At 43.7% G+C, this 18,728-nt stretch overlaps 1 protein-coding gene across 1 annotated transcript in view; it reads left to right on the top strand.

The window, feature by feature from the left end:
• lrguk (leucine-rich repeats and guanylate kinase domain containing) overlaps positions 1-18,728 on the top strand; it is a 152,717-nt gene that overhangs the window by 90,647 nt on the left and 43,342 nt on the right. The window lies entirely within an intron of this gene.

Genomic DNA, 18,728 nt, shown 5'->3' with positions numbered 1-18,728 from the left:
TTTTGCTTCTTTTGCTAATCACTTTAAATCTGTGCCCTCTCATTCTCAATCCTTTCATGAGTGGGAACAGTTTTTCCCTATCCACTCTGTCCAGACACCTCACAATTTTGAATACTTCTGTCAAATCTCCTCTCAGCCTTCTCCAAGGAACACTGTCCCAACTTCTCCAATCTGTCTTCATAACTGAAGTTCCTCATCCCTGGAACCAGGCTCGTGAATCTCTTCAATACTCTCTCCAATGCCTTCACATCTTTTCTAAAGTGCGGCGCCTGGAGCTGGATGCAAACTTCTCCTGAGGCCAAACTAGTGTCTTATATGCTGCAGTGTTCCAGTGAACATCAACGCAAGCTCGAGGAACAGCATCTCATCTACCGATTAGGCACACTACAGCCTGCCGGACTGAACATTGAGTTCAATAATTTCAGAGCATGACAGCCCCCCATTTTACTTTCATTTTTAGTTATTTTTTCTTCCTTTTTTTTTTACATTCTTTTTTACATTTTTTACAATCTTTTTTTGCATTTATTTCATTTCATCTTAGTTTGTTCAGTTTGCTTGCCCACTGTTTTTTTCCGGTTTTTTTTCAGGTTTGCACTTGCTGCTGTTCAATATTCAGTGTATTTACACCTAATCTGTACTAATGCTTTGTCTTTCAACACACCATTAACATATTGTTTGCCTTCGCTCCGTGACCTTTTGGTCAGCTATGTGGCCTGGTCCAATCTGCACCTTCTCCTTTGTTATCTCTTGTCCCACCCCCACCTCACTTGCTTATAATCTGTGACTTTTCTAATATTTGTCAGTTCCGAAGAAGGGTCACTGACCCGAAACGTTAACTCTGCTTCTATTTCCACAGATGCTGCCAGACCTGCTGAGTGATTCCAGCATTTCTTGTTTTTGTGTCTTATACAAGTTCAGCATAACCGCCTTGCTCTTGAACCCGATGCCCCTATTAATAAATCCCAGGATACTGTATGCTTTATTAACCATGCTCTCAACCTGTCCTGCTACCTTCAATAACTTATACAGATATATATCCAGGTCTCTCTGCTCCTGCACCCACTTTAGAGTTGTACCCTTTATATTATATTGTCTCTCCATGTTCTTCTTACCAAAATGTATAATTTCACATTTCTCCACGTTGAACTTCCTCTGCCACTTGTCTGCCCTTTCTACCAACTTGTCTCCTTTTGAAGTTCTACACTATCCACCTCACAGTTCACAATTGTGCCAAGTTTTGTATCATCCGCAAATTTTGAAATTGTGTCCTGTACAACAAGGTCTAGGTCATTAATATATCTCAGGAAAAGCAAGGGTCCCAACACTAACCCCTGGGGAACTCCACTACACACCTTCCTCCAGTCTGAAAAACATTCATAAACCACTACTCTCTGTTTTCTGTCACTCAGCCAATTTTGTATCCATGTTGCTACTGTCCCTTTTATTCCATGAGCTATAACTTTGCTCACAAGTCTGTTGTGCGGCACCACATCAAAAGCGTTGCCGTCATCAACCCTCTCTGTTAGCTCTTCAAAAAACTCCAGCAAGTTAGTTAAACATGATTTTCCCTTAACAAATCCATGCTGGCTTTCCTTAATTAACCTGCATTTGTCTAAGTGGGTATCAGTTTGGTCCAGAAGTATTATTTATAGAAGTTTCCCCACCACTGAAGTTAAACTGACTGGCCTGCAGTTGCTGGGCTTAACTTTACATCCTTTTTTGAGCAAAGGTGTAACATTTGCAGTTCTCCAGTCCTCTAGCACCACCCTGAGACTAGGGAAGACTGGAAAAATTATGGCCAATGCCTCCGCAATTTCCACTCACTTCCCCCAGTATCCTTGGATGCATCTCATCCGGCCCTGGTGCTTTATCAACTTTAAGTACAGACAGCCTATCTAATACCACTTCCTTATCAATTTTAAATCCATCTAGTGTATTAATTACATCCTCTTTCACTATGGTCAAGGGAGCATCTCCTTGGTCAAGACAGATACAAAGTATTCATGTAATAGCTCAGCTATTCCCCTGCCTCCATGCGTAAATCCCAGTTTTGGTCCCTAATCGGCCCTACTCCACCTTTAACCAACCTTTTACTATTCGTATGCCTATAGAAGACTTTGGGATTCCCTTTTATGTTAGCTGCCACTCTCTTTTCATACTCTGTCTTCACTTCTCTTATTTGCTTTTTCACTTCCCCTCTGAAGCTTCTATATCCAGCCTCTACTTGGTTCTCCATTGTATTCTGTCATAAGCACACTTTTTCTTCTTCAGCTTCATCTTCTTTTGTCAGCAAGGGAGTCTGGATTTGTTTGCCCTACCTTTCCCCTTCGAGGGAATATACCTTTGACTGTGCTCAAACTATCTGTTCTTTGAAAGTAGCCCATTGTTCAGCTACTGTTCTTCCTGCCAACATTTGCTTCCAATTTATTCAGACCAGATTCATTCTTACCCCATTGAAGTTGGCTTTCCCCCAGTTAATTATTCTTACTCTGGAATGTTCTTTGTCCTTTTCCTGAACCAACCTAAACCTTATGACACAATGATCACTATCCCCTAAATGTTTTCCGATTGATATCTGATCCATCTTGGCCCACCTCATTCCCAAGAACCAGGTCCAGCAGTGCCTCCCCTCTTGTTGGACTGGAAATAACTTGAAATAAATTGTGGGAATCTTGCATTTTTACCAAAATACACACAGCAAAGCCTGTGGTTACTCAAATTAAAAAAGTGCACATTTTAAGAAGGTTGGTTACTGAAATCACACATGGAATTTTCGCAGACGACCTCTCGTATCTGAATGTCTGCCTTATGGGAATGTTATTTATCTTAAATAGATTAATGCCTCCACTGAAGTTGTAGAGGGAGTGAATTTTCAGATAAATGCTTTGTTTTTATCTTCTGGCATCCTACTGAGTACTTTTGGGTCCATTATGTTGAAAGATTTTTTGCCTCCTGGTGCAAATAGAAAATTACAGTCTTGTTGATCTGTAAAATATTCATAATGTCCTGTCGCTGAAGTAAACAGGCTAACTGTACATGGGAGAATATTTCCTCTGTGTATTATATGTAATTAAATCACAACACAATGTTTATAAACAGTTGTTTCGCAAAGCACAGAGAAAATCTGCCCCCACAGTACATCTATTTTTAAATTCTATATGTTTTACTTTAAATTTCACACGTAGCTCATGAAGGAGGGAGATTGCCTTTGGCCTCCTTTTGTTTTTCAGGCTATGTTAACCTCCTGATCACCACCACCCCACTTGGCATTTCCCCTTCCCAGTTCCTACCTGATGGGGTTGATGTAGGGGAGATGATTCCACTTGTGGGGGAAACCAAAACTAGTGGTCATAAATGTAAATTAGTCACCAATAAATCCAGTAAGGAATTCTGGAGAAAGTTATTTACCCAGAGTGGTTAGAACATGGAACTTGCTTTGGTGAATAGTGTAGATCAGGGTTGTCTAACATACGGCTGGTGGGCCAGGATCCAACCCGCCAAACGTTGCCATCCGGCCCGCGGGTGTAAACTGTTCCCAGGGCCATTCCTCATCCTCAGCGTGACAGGAGATGAGAAATTTCCCTTTGGCTTTTTACAGTGTGGCCTTTTTAAAAACATCGCACTGTCAGTTTCAAGTTGACAGCCGCTGACATCAGGAACAGCAGTTTTCCAACAGACTCTGTTTTCTGGCGGGTTCTCACTTTTTTTTTTAAAAGCCTGCCAGAAAACCCCTAGTCTGTTGGAAGTTGGCTGTTCCCAATGTTAGCAGCTGTCAACTTGAAATTGACAGTGCAATGTTTTTAAAAAGAACTGACCAACAATGTGCTGAGCGTCCATTCTCTGCAACTGTGTAAGAGAGGGAGAGGGGGGAACAGAGAGAAAGAGAGAGGAGGAGCAGAGAAACAGAGAGAGAGGGAGGGGGCAGAGAGACAGAGTGGGGACAGAGAGAGCGGGGAACACTGAGTGGGGAGTGGGGAACACTGGAAATATGGGGGCGAAGGGGGGGAGAGATACAGAGAGAAGGTGGGTGGAGAGGAAGACAGAGAGAGGGGGGAGAAGGAGACAGAGATGGGGAAGAGGGAGACAGAAAGAGAGAGAGAGTTTAAAGAGTCATTTACTTATGGCACAGAAGGAGGCCATTCTGTCCATCGAGCCCATGCTGACTCTGCACAGAGCTATGCAGGCAGTCCCACTCCCTGGCTCGATCCCCGTAGCCCTGCGAGTCTATTTCTCTCAGGTGGCCATTCAACTTCCTCTTGATGCCATTGATTGGCTCTGCTTCCACCACCCTTGTGGGCAGCGATTCCAAGTCATTACCACTCGCTGCGTAAAAAAGTGCTTCCTCAAATTCCCCCTGCATCTTTTGCACAAAACTTTCAATTTGTGTCCCCCAGTCTTGTGGATTTGGCGTTGGCGGGGGGTGCGGGGTGGTGGTGGGGAAAAGAAGAAGACACACACACACAGCGCGGGGAGAGGGAGGAAGAGAGATCAAGGTCTCTCCTAAAAGAAGGACATCTATCCAGAATACTCTGCATTACTACATCAAGTGTGCAGGCAGAGATTGACAACTTATGCAAGCAAAATTAATGCCAGGTATATCACTGAATCAGTTTTCCATATAGTGACGAGACAGTAAGTCAATAAATTAGTCTTCTAATTTAAAGCTTCTTCACAAAAATGCACATTTGTTGTAGTTTTTATTAGTAAGATAAATTTTTAATGCGTTATCTTTCGAAATTTGCTCATCATAATGCGGCCCTCCGCCTGAAAAGGTTGGATAACCCTGGCATAGATGAATTTAAGGGGAAGCTAGATAAGTACATGAAAGAGAAAGGAATAAAGCAATGTGCTGATAGTGAGATGAAGTAAGGTGGAAGGAACTTGTGGGGAGCATGAACACCGACGTAGGCCAGTTGGGTTGATTCTGTGCTCAGATTGATTGTGACCAAAATTTAAAAGGCATAATTCTGTAACTGTTAAAGAGAATCAAAGTGCAAATGAAAGCAACATTTCATAGTTCTTGTCAGGTTAAAGATGGATGCACATCAGAACTGCAATACCTTCCTTTCAACAATATAGAACAGCTTCTGTCCCTGTGAATTCCACTGTGCCCACCAAAAAATCTTCAGCCACAGTACCTATCACTTTGTGAGCTTCTTCAATGATCACTGTCTGGGTACGGTAGCAAAGTGGTTATGTTACTGGAGAAGTAATCCAGAGGCCTGGATTTATAATCTGGAGACATGAGTTCAAATCCCACCTTGACAGTTGGAAGATTTAAATTATGTAAATAAATCTGGAATATAAAGCTAATTGTAATTGTGGTGACCATGAAACTACTGGATTGTCATAAAAATACAACTGGTTCATTAATTTGGGGAAGGAAACCTGCTGCCCTTACCCAGTCTGGCCGATATGTCACTCCAGAACCACAGCAATGTGGTTGACTCCGAAGTGGATCAATAAGCTAGCAAGCCACTCAGTTGTACCAAAAAAAGTTACGCGGAGCTACAGTCCACATGGACTGCAGCATATCAAGAAGGTAGCTCACCACCACTTTCTCAATGGGTGATGGGCAATAAATTCAGGCCTTGCCAGTGATTCATCCCATTAATGAATAAAAAAACCTCGTGTAAATTCTGTGTATTGTACTTACCGTGGTCAGGCAACCCTTTCTCAATCACCAAGATTTGGACAAAAGCAGCCCAATAAAAAATTCACCTTTCAAATTATGATGAATCTTTACTATTCTTGATTTACTATTGATTTAAAAAGTGAGTGTTCATTGGGGAGTACCCATTTGAAGGATTTTATGATTTTGCCTAAGTAAGTGAGCAAAATCTATATCAACTGATATTATCATTCTGCCTATGTATACTGTGTACTCAGTATTTCTTGTAAGTCATTCTCCCAAAGATAACATCAGCTCAGAATTTAGTAAAAAAACTGTAAAAAATCAAAATGGTGTCAAAATTAGTTTTTTAAATTCATATCTGATCCACACTGAGGGATGGAAGTCTTCTCTGTTTATTCGTTGTAAGGCTTCCAAGGGAACAAAGAACAACAAAGAACAAAGAACAGTACAGCACAGGAACAGGCCATTCGGCCCTCCAAGCCTGCGCCGATCTTGATGCCTGCCGAAACTAACACCTTCTGCACTTCCGGGGCCCATATCCCTCTATTCCCTTCCTATTCATATATTTGTCAAGATGTCTCTTAAACGTCACTATCGTATCTGCTTCCACCACCTCCCCTAGCAGCAAGTTCCAGGCACTCACCACCCTCTGTGTAAAAAACTTGCCTCGCACATCCCCTCTAAACTTTGCCCCTCGCACCTTAAACCTATGTCCCCTAGTAACTGACTCTTCCACCCTGGGAAAAAGCTTCTGACTACCCACTCTGTCCATGCCACTCATAACTTTGTAAACCTCTATCATGTCGCCCCTCCACCTCCGTCGTTCCAGTGAAAACAATCCGGGTTTTTCCAACCTCTCCTCGTAGCTAATGCCCTCCAGACCAGGCAACATCCTGGTAAACCTCCTCGGTACCCTCTCCAAAGCCTCCACGTCCTTCTGGTAGTGTGGCGACCAGAATTGCACGCAATATTCTAAGTGTGGCCTAACTAAGGTTCTGTACAGCTGCAACATGACTTGCCAATTTTTATACTCTGTGCCCCGACCGATGAAGGCAAGCATGCCGTATGTCTTCTTGACTACCTTATCCGCCTGCGTTGCCACTTTCAGTGACCTGTGGACCTGTACGCCCAGATCTCTCTGCCTGTCAATACTCCTAAGGGTTCTGCCATTTACTGTATACCTCCCACCTGCATTAGACCTTCCAAAATGCATTACCTCACATTTGTCCGGATTAAACTCCATCTGCCATTTCTCCGCCCAAGTCTCCAACCGATCTATATCCTGCTGTATCCTCTGACAATCCTCATCATTATCCGCAACTCCACCAACCTTTATGTCGTCCGCAAACTTACTAATCAGACCAGCTACATTTTCCTCCAAATCATTTATATATACTACAAACAGCAAAGGTCCCAGCACTGATCCCTGCGGAACACCACTAGTCACATCCCTCCATTCAGAAAAACACCCATCCACTGTTACTCTCTGTCTTCTGTGACTGAGCCAGTTCTGTATCCATCTTGCCAGCTCACCTCTGATCCCGTGTGACTTCACCTTTTGTACCAGTCTGCCATGCGGGACCTTGTCAAAGGCTTTACTAAAATCCATATAGACAACATCCACCGCCCTTCCCTCATCAATCATCTTCGTCACTTCCTCAAAAAACTCAATCAAATTAGTAAGACACGACCTTCCCTTCACAAAACCATGCTGTCTCTCGCTAATAAGTTAATTTGTTTCCAAATGGGAGTAAATCCTGCCCCGAAGAATCCTCTCTAATAGTTTCCCTACCACTGACGTAAGGCTCACCGGCCTATAATTTCCTGGATTATCCTTGCCACCCTTCTTAAACAAAGGAACAACATTGGCTATTCTCCAGTCCTCTGGGATCTCACCTGTAGCCAATGAGGATGCAAAGATTTCTGTCAAGGCCCCAGCAATTTCTTCCCTTGCCTCCCTCCGTATTCTAGGGTAGATCCCATCAGGCCCTGGGGACTTATCTACCTTAATGCTTTGCAAGACACCCAACACCTCCTCCTTTTTGATAATGAGATGACTGAGACTATCTGCACTCCTTTCCCTAGGCTCAGCATCCACCAAGTCCTTCTCTTTGGTGAATACTGATGCAAAGTACTCATTTAGCACCTCACCCTTTTCCTCTGGCTCCATGCATAGATTCCCATCTCTGTCCTTGAGTGGGCCAACCCTTTCCCTGGTAACCCTCTTGCTCTTTATATATGTATAAAAAGCCTTGGGATTTTCCTTAATCCTGTTTGCCAATGACTTTTCATGACCCCTTTTAGCCCTCCTAACTCCTTGCTTAAGTTCCTTCCTACTGTCTTTATATTCCTCAAGTGCTTCATCTGTTCCTAGCTTTCCAGCCCTTACAAATGCTTCCTTTTTCTTTTTGACTAGTCTCATAATATCCCATGTTATCCAAGCTTCCCGAAACTTGCCAAACTTGTCTTTCTTCCTCACAGGAACATGCTGGTCCTGGATTCTAATCAGCTGACGTTTGAAAGACTCCCGCATGTCAGATGTTGATTTACCCTCAAACAGCCGCCCCCAATCTAAATTCTTCAGTTCCTGCCTAATATTGTTATAATTAGCCTTCCCCCAATTTAGCACCTTCACCCGAGGAAATGGGCTTGGAAACAGTCACAACTCAGTTATTGGTGGAACCAATACCACAGCAGAAAATAGCACCTAATTCAATACTAATTTATGCTAAGATATGCACCTTAACTTGGAGAGGTCATAAAGGTGTGTCGTATGGGAAATGGAAATATCACACTGAGAGAGTAAGAGCTGTTCCTCTGACGCAGAAGTTTTATTTCCTATTATAGATATTCTTGTGTGAAAAAGGAAAATGGGGCAAGGGGTGTTTGGGAATGCTCCAAAAGGAGTGAATTTCACCCTAAAAACTCAAATCAACTTCTACACTGCTGTGGGACCTAGTTCCCTCATGATTAAGTATCTACCAAAATTCGCTTTCACAACCACATCTCCTCCTTCATCAGCAACTGTCTCCGATTCCACGGGGATTCCAACTGAAATTCCACCATTCAAATTTTGGATCTATCCACAATTTCAAATATCTCCCAGACATTCAGCGTTCCTTGAACCCCTGTCCTCGCCGCATTCTGAGATCCACACTCAATGCCATGCACTGCCACATGTACACTCTCAATCTCTCTCTTCAGCAGCACCAACTTCACTCTATCTCGAAGCTGTTCTGGTCTGCAGTTTCTTTTCATCCTTCGTCTTGTCCGGTGCTTTAACATTTTTTTTTCTTTTTCGGTGTGAACAATCACAAACTTCAACAACTCATAGGCATCAATGCCCCTCCAAATCCTTCTTCCCCTTTGCTTCCCTCTGACTCCAACCCTTCTTACAATCTCACCCCTTGTCCCGTATTTACAATACCCTCCAACCTTCCCCTCTCTGACCCTAAGTGATCTATCCTTAGAAAAGGTCACAACTTCATCCCCTTATGTCCTTACCTAAATGGATTTCGAGCTCGGTACGACGTTGAGCTCTTCTTCTGTCGCCTTCGCCTCCACGCCCACTTCTTTGGCCAGGAATCTTTGCCGCACTGCAGATCCTTTTACTCATCTCCAGTATTCTCCCTCCCTCTGGCCTCATACCCTCTCTTGATCTTTTCATTGAAAACTGTTGGCGTGACATCAGCTGTTTCACAGAATCACAGAATAATACAGTGCAGAAGAGGCCCTTCGGCCCATCGAGTCTGCACCGATGCATTAAAACACCTGACCTGTCTACCTAATCCCATTTGCCAATTGTTTCAATTTCTCTGTTCCCCATACTCACTTTAACCTGTCTCCCTCTGAACTTGCAGTACTCCGTTCTCTTTGGTCCGACCCAAACATTGTCATCAAACCTGCTGACATGGGTGGTGCTGTTGTTGTCTGCGTATCAACCTTTACTTAGCAGAGGTTGAACGACAACTCTCTGACACTTCCTCCTACCTCCCCTGGACCATGACTTCACCACCAAACATCAAACCATCATTTCCAGGACCGTCACTGGCCTCATTTCCTCTGGAGATCTTCCCTCCATGACCTCAACCTCGTAGACCCCCAAGCCCAAACAGCCTGCTTCAACCTCCTTCCCGAGATTCACAAACAGGACTGCCCTGGTAGACCCATCATTTCAGCCTGTTCCTGCCCCAATGAACTGATTCCTCCTATCTTGACTATTATTCCTTCCCTTGTCCACTATCTTCCCACCTACATCTGTAACTCTGCCGATGCCCTCCAATACATTAACAGCTTCCAGTTTGCTGGCCCTACTGTCTGTTTTTCACAATGGACATCCAATCTCTCTACACCTCCATTAGCCACCAGGACAGTCTGACAGCCCAACCAGTCCCTATCCACTATCACCCTTCTCTGCCTGCCTGAACTTGTTCTCACGTTGAACGACTTCTTCTTTAACTCCACTCACTTCCTCCAAATTAAAGATGTTGCTATGGGTACCCACATGGTTCCTAGCTATACTTGCCTTTTTGTGGGATATGTGGAACATTCTTTGTTGCAGTCTTACTCAGGCCACCTCTCTCATTTCTTTTTCCAGTACATTTATGTCTGCATCGGTACCTTTTCCTGCTGTTGCCTTGAACAGGAAAATTTCATCAACTTTGCTCCCAATTTCCACCCTTCTCTCGACTTGACATGGTCCGTGGTCTGACGCTTCCCTTCCTCTACTTCTCTGTCTCCATTTCTGGGAATAGGATATCAAACAATATTCACTATAGGTCCACTGACTCTCACTGCTACCCTTACTAACTTCCTGTAAGGAATCTATTCCATTCTCCAAGTTTCTCTGTGTCCGTCACATCTGTTCTGATGATGCGGCCTTTCGTGCTAGAGCTTCCTTTTCCCTCAAACGAGCATTCCTGCCACTGTGGTTGACAGGGCCCACAACCTTGTCCGTTCCATTTCGCATACTTCTGCTCTCACCCCTTCCCTTCCCTTCCTCCCAAAACCATAAAGGATTCCCCTTGTCATCACCTTCCACTCCACCAGCATCTGTGTTCAACTAATCTTCCTCCGCTATTTCCACCAATTCCAGTGTGATGTCACCATCAAGCACATCTTCCCCTCCCCTTCCCTTTCAGCATTCCAAAGGGACTGTTCCCTTTACAATATCCTGCCCCACTCCTCAGCCACCCCTATCCCCACTTCCCTTCCCACGGCACCTTTTCATGCAAGTGTAGAGATGCAACATCTGCCTTTTACCTCTTCCCTTCTCACAGTCCAAGGCCTCAAACGCTGTTGCCAGATGTAACAACAGGAATTTACTTGTACTGCCTTCTATTGAGTATACTGTATTCACTGCTCACGATTGGCTGACCACTTTGCAGAACACCTCCATTCAGTCTGCAGGCATGATCCCGAGCTTCCAGCCGACTGTCATTTTAATTCTCCACCTTGCTCCTACTCTGACCTTTCTGTCCTCAGCCTCCAGCAGAGTTCCATTAAAGCTCAGTGCAAGCTCAAGGAACAGCACCTAATCTTTCCACTGGGCACTTTAAAGTCTTCCGGACTCAACATTAAGTTCAGCAATTTTAGGTTGTAACTTCTGCCCCGATTTTGTTTCTTTTTTATTTGCTGTTTTTGGTTTTTCTCTCATTTTTCTCTCCCCTTTTCCTTTTGGACAGCAGCTGTTCATGATTCTGCCACTCACACCTCCTCGACACACATCTTTTGTTTCTGTATGTGATGGAATCTGTGGTTGAAAAACTTGTTTTTTTTAATATCCTAACTGAGAGGGAGACTAGAATTGAGACAGAAACAGAAACCAAAACTGAAACAGAAGCTGGAAAGACAATTCAGGTTTCTGGGGAAACTGACACTGGTTAGACCCAGATAAAAGGAGACAGAGTCCTCCCCAGATGAGGTAGATCAGGCAGGAGTGGAGCTACAGAGCAAGCAGAAGAAAGTGAAGACTGAATCCAGGAGCTGTTTCCGTTACTTAAAACTAGCTGACTAATCAGATCCGACCATACAATGCACAGGTTGTCACGAAGGACTCATAAAGGGAAGACAGGTAAATCCATGCCATCAAGACTGTCATGAGCAGAGCTGAGGAGGTTCTGGAGAAGTGTTCCTCATGGTGAAGACCGCACCCATGGAGTTTGGATTGAGAGGGAGCTGCTGTCGGAAGAAGAACAGTAGCTAAATCCTTGAAGAAAGGAGCTGAAAATCTACCTGAAGAACTTCAGAGATGTGATGAACTGTGTGACTGTAATTTGGTACCATATATGCTGGGTGACTGTCCAGTGAAACCATGAGACCCATCTCTGTTGTATCTGATAGTTAAAGTGCAATTTGTAGTATATATATTGACCATGATCGTTCTGTTCCTTCATGTTTAATTTATGTTGGTTTTGGTTTGAGTGAAAGTAAAATTTATAAAATGAAATCTTGTCCACTTGGTTTGGTTTCCTAAATTAGGGTCAATCGGTGGATTTGATTCTTTTCATTTGTTGGTGGTCTCCATGGGGATCCTGTTACCACTCCCTTTGGCCTTGCACCATGAACCCTTTTGTCATTTCATCTATCCTGCCTTCCACCCTATCACAGACCTTCCATTATGTTCTTTTTCCCATCCTCTTCTCTTTCATTTGCTTAAAGCTTTTTGCATATCTAACATCTAACTTTTCCAATTCTGCTGCAAGGTCATTGACCTGAAATATTGAGCCTGATTTTCAAAGCTCGTTGGGAGTGGATGTATTCTTGGAGGTTGGCACCGGGTCCTGCCTTCACCAGAACGTGAAGCTGTTTTTAAAGGGACTTGGGGAGGAAAGTAATTGCCTTATTGTGGAGCTCAGTGGCAGGCTTTGGATCTGCAGGAGGTTGGGGGACTACATCCACTTTGACACAGATTGGCCTACGCAGGCACAGAGGGCATTGGATTTTGCCTCCATCGCTGAATTCCTGCAGGTGTAGGGCATCATCAATTGCCTGCATGTGGTCATCAAGGCACCCAGTGACTGTCCAGTGAGATCAATTAACAAGAAGAAAAAGTGTGCTTATGACAGATGTCAGGTAGATAATATAATGGAGAACCAGGCTGAATATAGAAATTTCAAAGGGGAAGTGAAAAAGCAAATAAGAGAAGCAAAGGAAGAGTATGAAAAGAGACTGGCAGCTAAAATAAAACGGAATCCCAAAGTCCTCTACAGGCATATAAATAGTAAAAGGGTGGTAAAAGGTGGAGTAGGGCCAAAAGGGGGATTTACGCATGGAGGCAGGGGAATAGCTGAGGTATTAAATGAATATTTTGCACCTGTCTTTGCCAAGGAAGAAGGTGCTACCCGGTGAAAAAGGAGGTAATTAATACACTAGATGAATTTAAGATTGATGAGGAGGAATTATTAGACAAGCTGTCTCTACCTAAAGTTGATAAAGAACCAGGGCTGGATGAGATGCATCCAAGGTTACTAAGGGAAGCGAGAGTGGAAATTGCAGAGGCATTGGCCATAATTTTTCCAGTCTTCTTTAGACTCCGGGTTAGTGCCACAGGACTGGAGAATTGCAAACATTACACCCTTGTTCAAAAAGAGATGTAAAGATAAACCCGGCAGTTGCAGGCCAGTCAGTTTAACTTCAGTGGTGGGCAAACTTCGAGAAACAATAATTCGGGACCAAATTAATAATCATATGGACAAATGCAGGTTAATTAAGGAATGTCAGCACAGATTCATTAAGGGAAATTCATGTTTAACCAACTTGCTGGAGTTTTTTGAAGAGGTAATAGAGAGGGTTGATGAAGGCAATGCTGTTGATGTGGTGTACATGGACTTCCAAAAGGCATTTGATGCAGTGCTGCACAACAGACTTGTGAGCAAAGTTATAGCATATGGAATAAAAGGGACAATAGCAACATGTTTATGAAATTGGCTGAGCGACAGAATAGAGAGAATAGTGGTTAATGGATGTTTTTTGGACTGGAAGAAGGTTTGTAGTGGAGTTCCCCAGGAGTCAGTGTTGGGACCCTTGCTTTTCCTGATATATATTAATGACCTAGACCTTGGTGTACAAGGTATAATTTCAAAATTTGCAGATGATACAAAACTTGGAACAATTGTGAACTGTGAGGAGGATAGTGTAGAACTTCAAAATGACATAGACAAGTTGGTGGAATGGGCAGACAAGTGACAGATGAAGTTCAATGTGGAGAAATATGAAGTGATTCATTTTGGTAAGAAGAACATGGAGAGACAATATAACATAAAGGGTACAATTCTAAAGTGGGTACAAGAGCAGAGGAACCTGGGTGTATATGTGTGCAAGTAATTGAATGTGGCAGGACAGGTTGAGAGCGCGGTTAATAAAGCATGCAGTATCCTGGGCTTTATTAATAAGGGCATAGAGTACAAGAGCAAGGAGGTTATGTTGAACTTGTACAAGACACTAGTTTGGCCTCAGCTAGAGTATAGCATCCAGTTCTGGGTGCCGCACTTTAAGAAAGATGTGAAGGCATTGGAGAAAGTACGGAAAAGATTCACGAGAATGGTTCCAGGGATGAGGATCTTCAGTTATGAAGATAGATTGGAGAAGTTGGGACTGTTTGCCTTGGAGAGGAGAAGGCTGAGAGGAGATTTGATAGAGGTATTCAAAATCGTGAGAGGTTTAGACAGACTGGATAGGGAAAAACTGTTCCCACTCATGAAAGGATCGAGAACGAGAGGGCACAGATTTCAAGTGATTGGCAAAAGAAACAAAGGTAACATGAGGAAATACTTCTTCACGCAGCGAGTGGATAGGATCTGGAATGCACAGCCTGAGAATGTGGTGGAGGCAACTTCAATCGAGGCATGCAAAAGGGAATTAGACTGTTCTCTGAAAATGAACAATGTGCAGGGTTATGGGGAGAAGGTGGGAGAATGGCTTTCGGTGAATTGCTCATTCGGAGAGCTGATGTGGACACAAGGGGCCAAATGGCCTCCGTCTGCGCTGTAACAATTCTGTGGTTCTGTGAACAGGAAAGGCTTCCACGTTACCATGACTCCTTCATCCTCTGCCAGTCCAAACGGTCTCAGATCTTCACTTCATCCCCCAAAGTGCATGGATCGATTCAAGGGAACAAGGGAAATCCCTTGAAGAGATGGCTACTGACCCCTCCATGGGAACCCCAGGCAGAGACACAGAGGCGATACAACCAATGCCACCTGCTCAGCAGGCCAACCATTGAGTGGGCCATATGGCTTCTGAAGAAGTGATTCCAGTGCCTGGCCCGGTCAGGTGGTGATCTCCAATACCCTCCTGTAATGGTCTCTGTCATTGTGGTGGTCTGCTGTGCTCTCCATAATATGGCCCCTCCGGAGAGGTGTGGACCTTGAGGACAATGAGGCTCTTGAAGGAGACAGCTCATCAGGGGAGGAGCAGGAGGTAAGAGACGAGGAGGCGTAGGAAGATAATACTGAACAGAGAGGTGTCCCTGCTGCATAATGAGGTGACCTCCTCATGCCACTCTCTGGGAAGAGGACATCCCTCCTCGCCCTCATGGCATCCAAGATTTGATTCGGCATTGCTGAAGCAGTGTCTGCCCTGCCCCTATTGCCAGGCCTCCAGCTCCCTTGTGACCCGGCTCCTGTTTCGTGTCTCCGTGATGAAAATCCAGCCCATTAACTCTGTTTCTCTCCCCACAGATGCTGCCAGACCTGCTAAGCATTTCCAACATTTTCTATTTTTATTCCCTAGAATTGAGTTAGGTTCAATCTCTGCTTATTTTAAATTTAAGAACTTTTACTCATGGTACTCTGAAAACCAAGTAGTTGCAAAGATTTATAGAAAGAAAGATTTGCATATATACAGCAACTTTCACAGCCTCAGGAAATTCCAAAGCCAATGAAGCATTTTTGAAGTGTTATCATTGTTATAATATTGGAAACACGGCAGCTAATTTGCACACAGCAAGTGATTAATTTGAATGTTACGTTTTTCCCATTGATTTCTTTTGATTTAATGAATCCTTTTGTTATATAATAAGTGCTGATGGCACTATTCAATGAGAATTGTTTTCCAAAAGTTATTGCAGCCAATGTGCAAAGGACTTCCATTAACTTACTTATTCAGAATGATACAATTGTAGATGTATGTTTTGTTTCTGGCTTGCAGTCTCCCTGTGTGAGTATTAGTGTACAAACACATTTATATGCAGTTCCTTGGGCCACAATTGTAGCGCAAGCATTAATCTGTATAAACAGCAGACACAGGCAGTTCAAACATGTTAAGTCTTAGTGTGCTAATATCCACACAGCATAATTTCAAGGCCCGTATATCCAAGGATGTTCATTTGATTTCTCAAATGGTGTAGCTCACCATTTCTCCAAGCCAGTTAGATGTTTAGAATGATATTAGCTTACAGCATAGAAGGACTTCATCCATTTGTGTCAGTGCCAACTGGATCAATTTAAAACTAATCTGACTGCTCGGCTCACTCCCCATAGCCCGTCATCTGCTCTTCTCCAATACCCCTTAGAAGATGCAATGGTCTCTGCTTTGACTAGTGCTCTTGGCAAAACATCCCAGGCTACAACAGCATAAAAACAGGAGTAGGCCATTTAGTCTCTTGAGCCTGTTCCACCATTCAATGAGATCATCGCTGATCCTGATGAATCTACACAGCACACTCCCTTGTGACTTCAATGTACTTCCTACAATGGGGCAACTTAAAGCTGTTCCTCAGTACAAAAATACTTGCCCCTAAAAATGGATGTGAAACAAACAAAAGAACATTTGATGGTGAGACTTGCTGTTTAAGTTGACTGATAGCTCAAAGTTGATTTGAGTGAGACCTTTATTGGAAAAGAGCCCAGTTTATCCTCATTTAGATGGTCAGGTCAGGGATAACTATCACATGGCAGCTTGTTCCTGGTTTGAAGCATAAAAATATATCAAAAGTCTTATCTGGTCATTTTGGTGGTGTGAACACGTTAGTCTTCCAAAGGTGCTCCAAACTTCAAAATAGACACTGTGAGCCAGGATAAAGTAGAGATGGGGAGATGGGATTAGTAAAAGGTTTTTAACTTGATCTTTTAAGTGAGGAACTGAACATTGTAGAAAGCAGATTAAGCGATATATTAGAGTCATAGAGTTATACAGCACAGAAACAGGCCCTTCGGTCCATCGTGTCTGTGCTGGCCATCCAGTACCCAACTATTCTAATCCCATATTCCTGCACTTGGCCCGTAGCCTTGTATGCTATGGCGTTTCAAGTGCTCATCTAAATACTTATTAAATGTTGTGAGGGTTCCTGCCTCCACCACCTCTACAGGCAGTGCGTTCCAGATTCCAACCACCTGCTGGGTGAAAATTTTTTTCCTCAAATCCTCTCTAAACCTCCTACCCCTTACCCTAAATCTATGCCCCTTTGTTCTTAACCCCTCCGCGAAGGGAAAATGTTTCTTCCTATCTAACCTATCCATGCTCCTCATAATTTGTACACCTCAATCATGTCCCCCCTCAGCCTTCTCTGCTCCAAGGAAAACAACCCTAGCCTTTTCAGTCTCTCTTCATAGCTGAAATGCTCCAGCCCAGGCAACATCCTGGTGAATCTCCTCTGCATCCTCTCCAGTGCAATCACTTCCTTCCTATAGTGTGGTGCCCAGAACTGTACACAGTACTCCAGCTGTGGCCTAGCTAGCGTTTTATACAGCTCCATCATAACCTCCCTGCTCTTATATACTATGCCTCGTCTAATAAAGGCACGTATCCCATATGCCTTCCTAACCACCTTATCTACCTGTGTTGCTGCCTTCAGTGATCTATGAACAAGTACACCAAGGTCCCTCTGACCTTCTATACTTCCTAGGGTCCTACCATCCATTGTATATTCCCTTGCCTTGTTAGTCCTCCCAAATTGCATTACCTCACACTTCTCAGGATTAAATTCCATTTGCCACTGCTCCACCCATCTTACCAGCCTATCTATATCTCCCTGTAATCTGAGAATTTCCTCCTCACTATTTACAACACCACCAATTCTCGTGTCATCTGCGAACTTACAGATCATACCTCCTATATTTACGTCTAAATCATTAAGGTACACTACAAACAGCAAGGGTCCCAGCACCGGTCCCTGTGGTACACCACTGGTCACAGGCTTCCACTCTCAAAAACAATCCTCGACCATTACCCTCTGCCTCCTGCCACTAAGCCAATTTTGGATCCAATTTGCCAAATTACCCTGGATCTCATGGGCTGTTACCTTCTTGACCAATCTCCCATGCGGGACCATATCAAAAGCCTTACTGAAATCCATGTATACTACATCTACTGCTTTATCCTCATCTACACATCTAGTCACCTCCTCGAAAAATTCACTCAAGTTAGTTAGGCACGATCTCCCCCGACAAAGCCATGCTGATTATTCCTATATTAATCCCTGCCTCTCCAAGTGGAGATTAATCCTGTCCCTCAGAATTTTTTCCAATAGTTTCCCAACCACTGATGTTAGACTCACCGGCCTGTAATTACCTGGTTATCCCTGCTACCCTTCTTGAATAATGGTACCACATTCACTGTCCTCCAATCCTCTGGTACCTCTCCTGTATTCAGAAAGGATTTGAAAATTTGTGTCAAAGCCCCTGCTATCTCCTCCCTTGCCTCACATAACAGCCTGGGATACATCTCATCTGGGCCTGGGGATTTATCCATTTTTAAGCCTGCTAAAACAGCTAGTACTTCCTCCCTTTCAATGCTAATATGTTCAAGTATATCACAATCCCCTCCCCCCCCCCCCCACTTATCTCTACACCTACATTGTCCTTCTCCATAGTGAACACCAATGAAAAATAATCATTTCAAACCTCACCTGTGTCCTCCGGCTCCACACACAGATTGCCATGTTGGTCCCTAATGGGTCCTACTCTTTCCCTGGTTATCCTCCTTCACTTAATATACTTATAAAACGCCTTAGGATTTTTCTTTATCTTGCCTGCCAGTGTTTTTTCATGCCCCCTCTTTGCTGACCTAATTACTTTTTAAGTGCCACCCTACACTTTCTATACTCCTGTAGTACTTCCGCTGTTTTCAGCGCTTGGGATCTGCCGTAAGCCTC

The sequence above is a fragment of the Heterodontus francisci genome, chromosome 27 (assembly GCF_036365525.1).
Source record: "Heterodontus francisci isolate sHetFra1 chromosome 27, sHetFra1.hap1, whole genome shotgun sequence".
Taxonomy (NCBI): Eukaryota; Metazoa; Chordata; class Chondrichthyes; order Heterodontiformes; family Heterodontidae; genus Heterodontus; species Heterodontus francisci.
The sequence above is the reverse complement of the archived record's forward strand: the minus strand, read 5'-3'. Positions and strand labels throughout refer to the sequence as shown.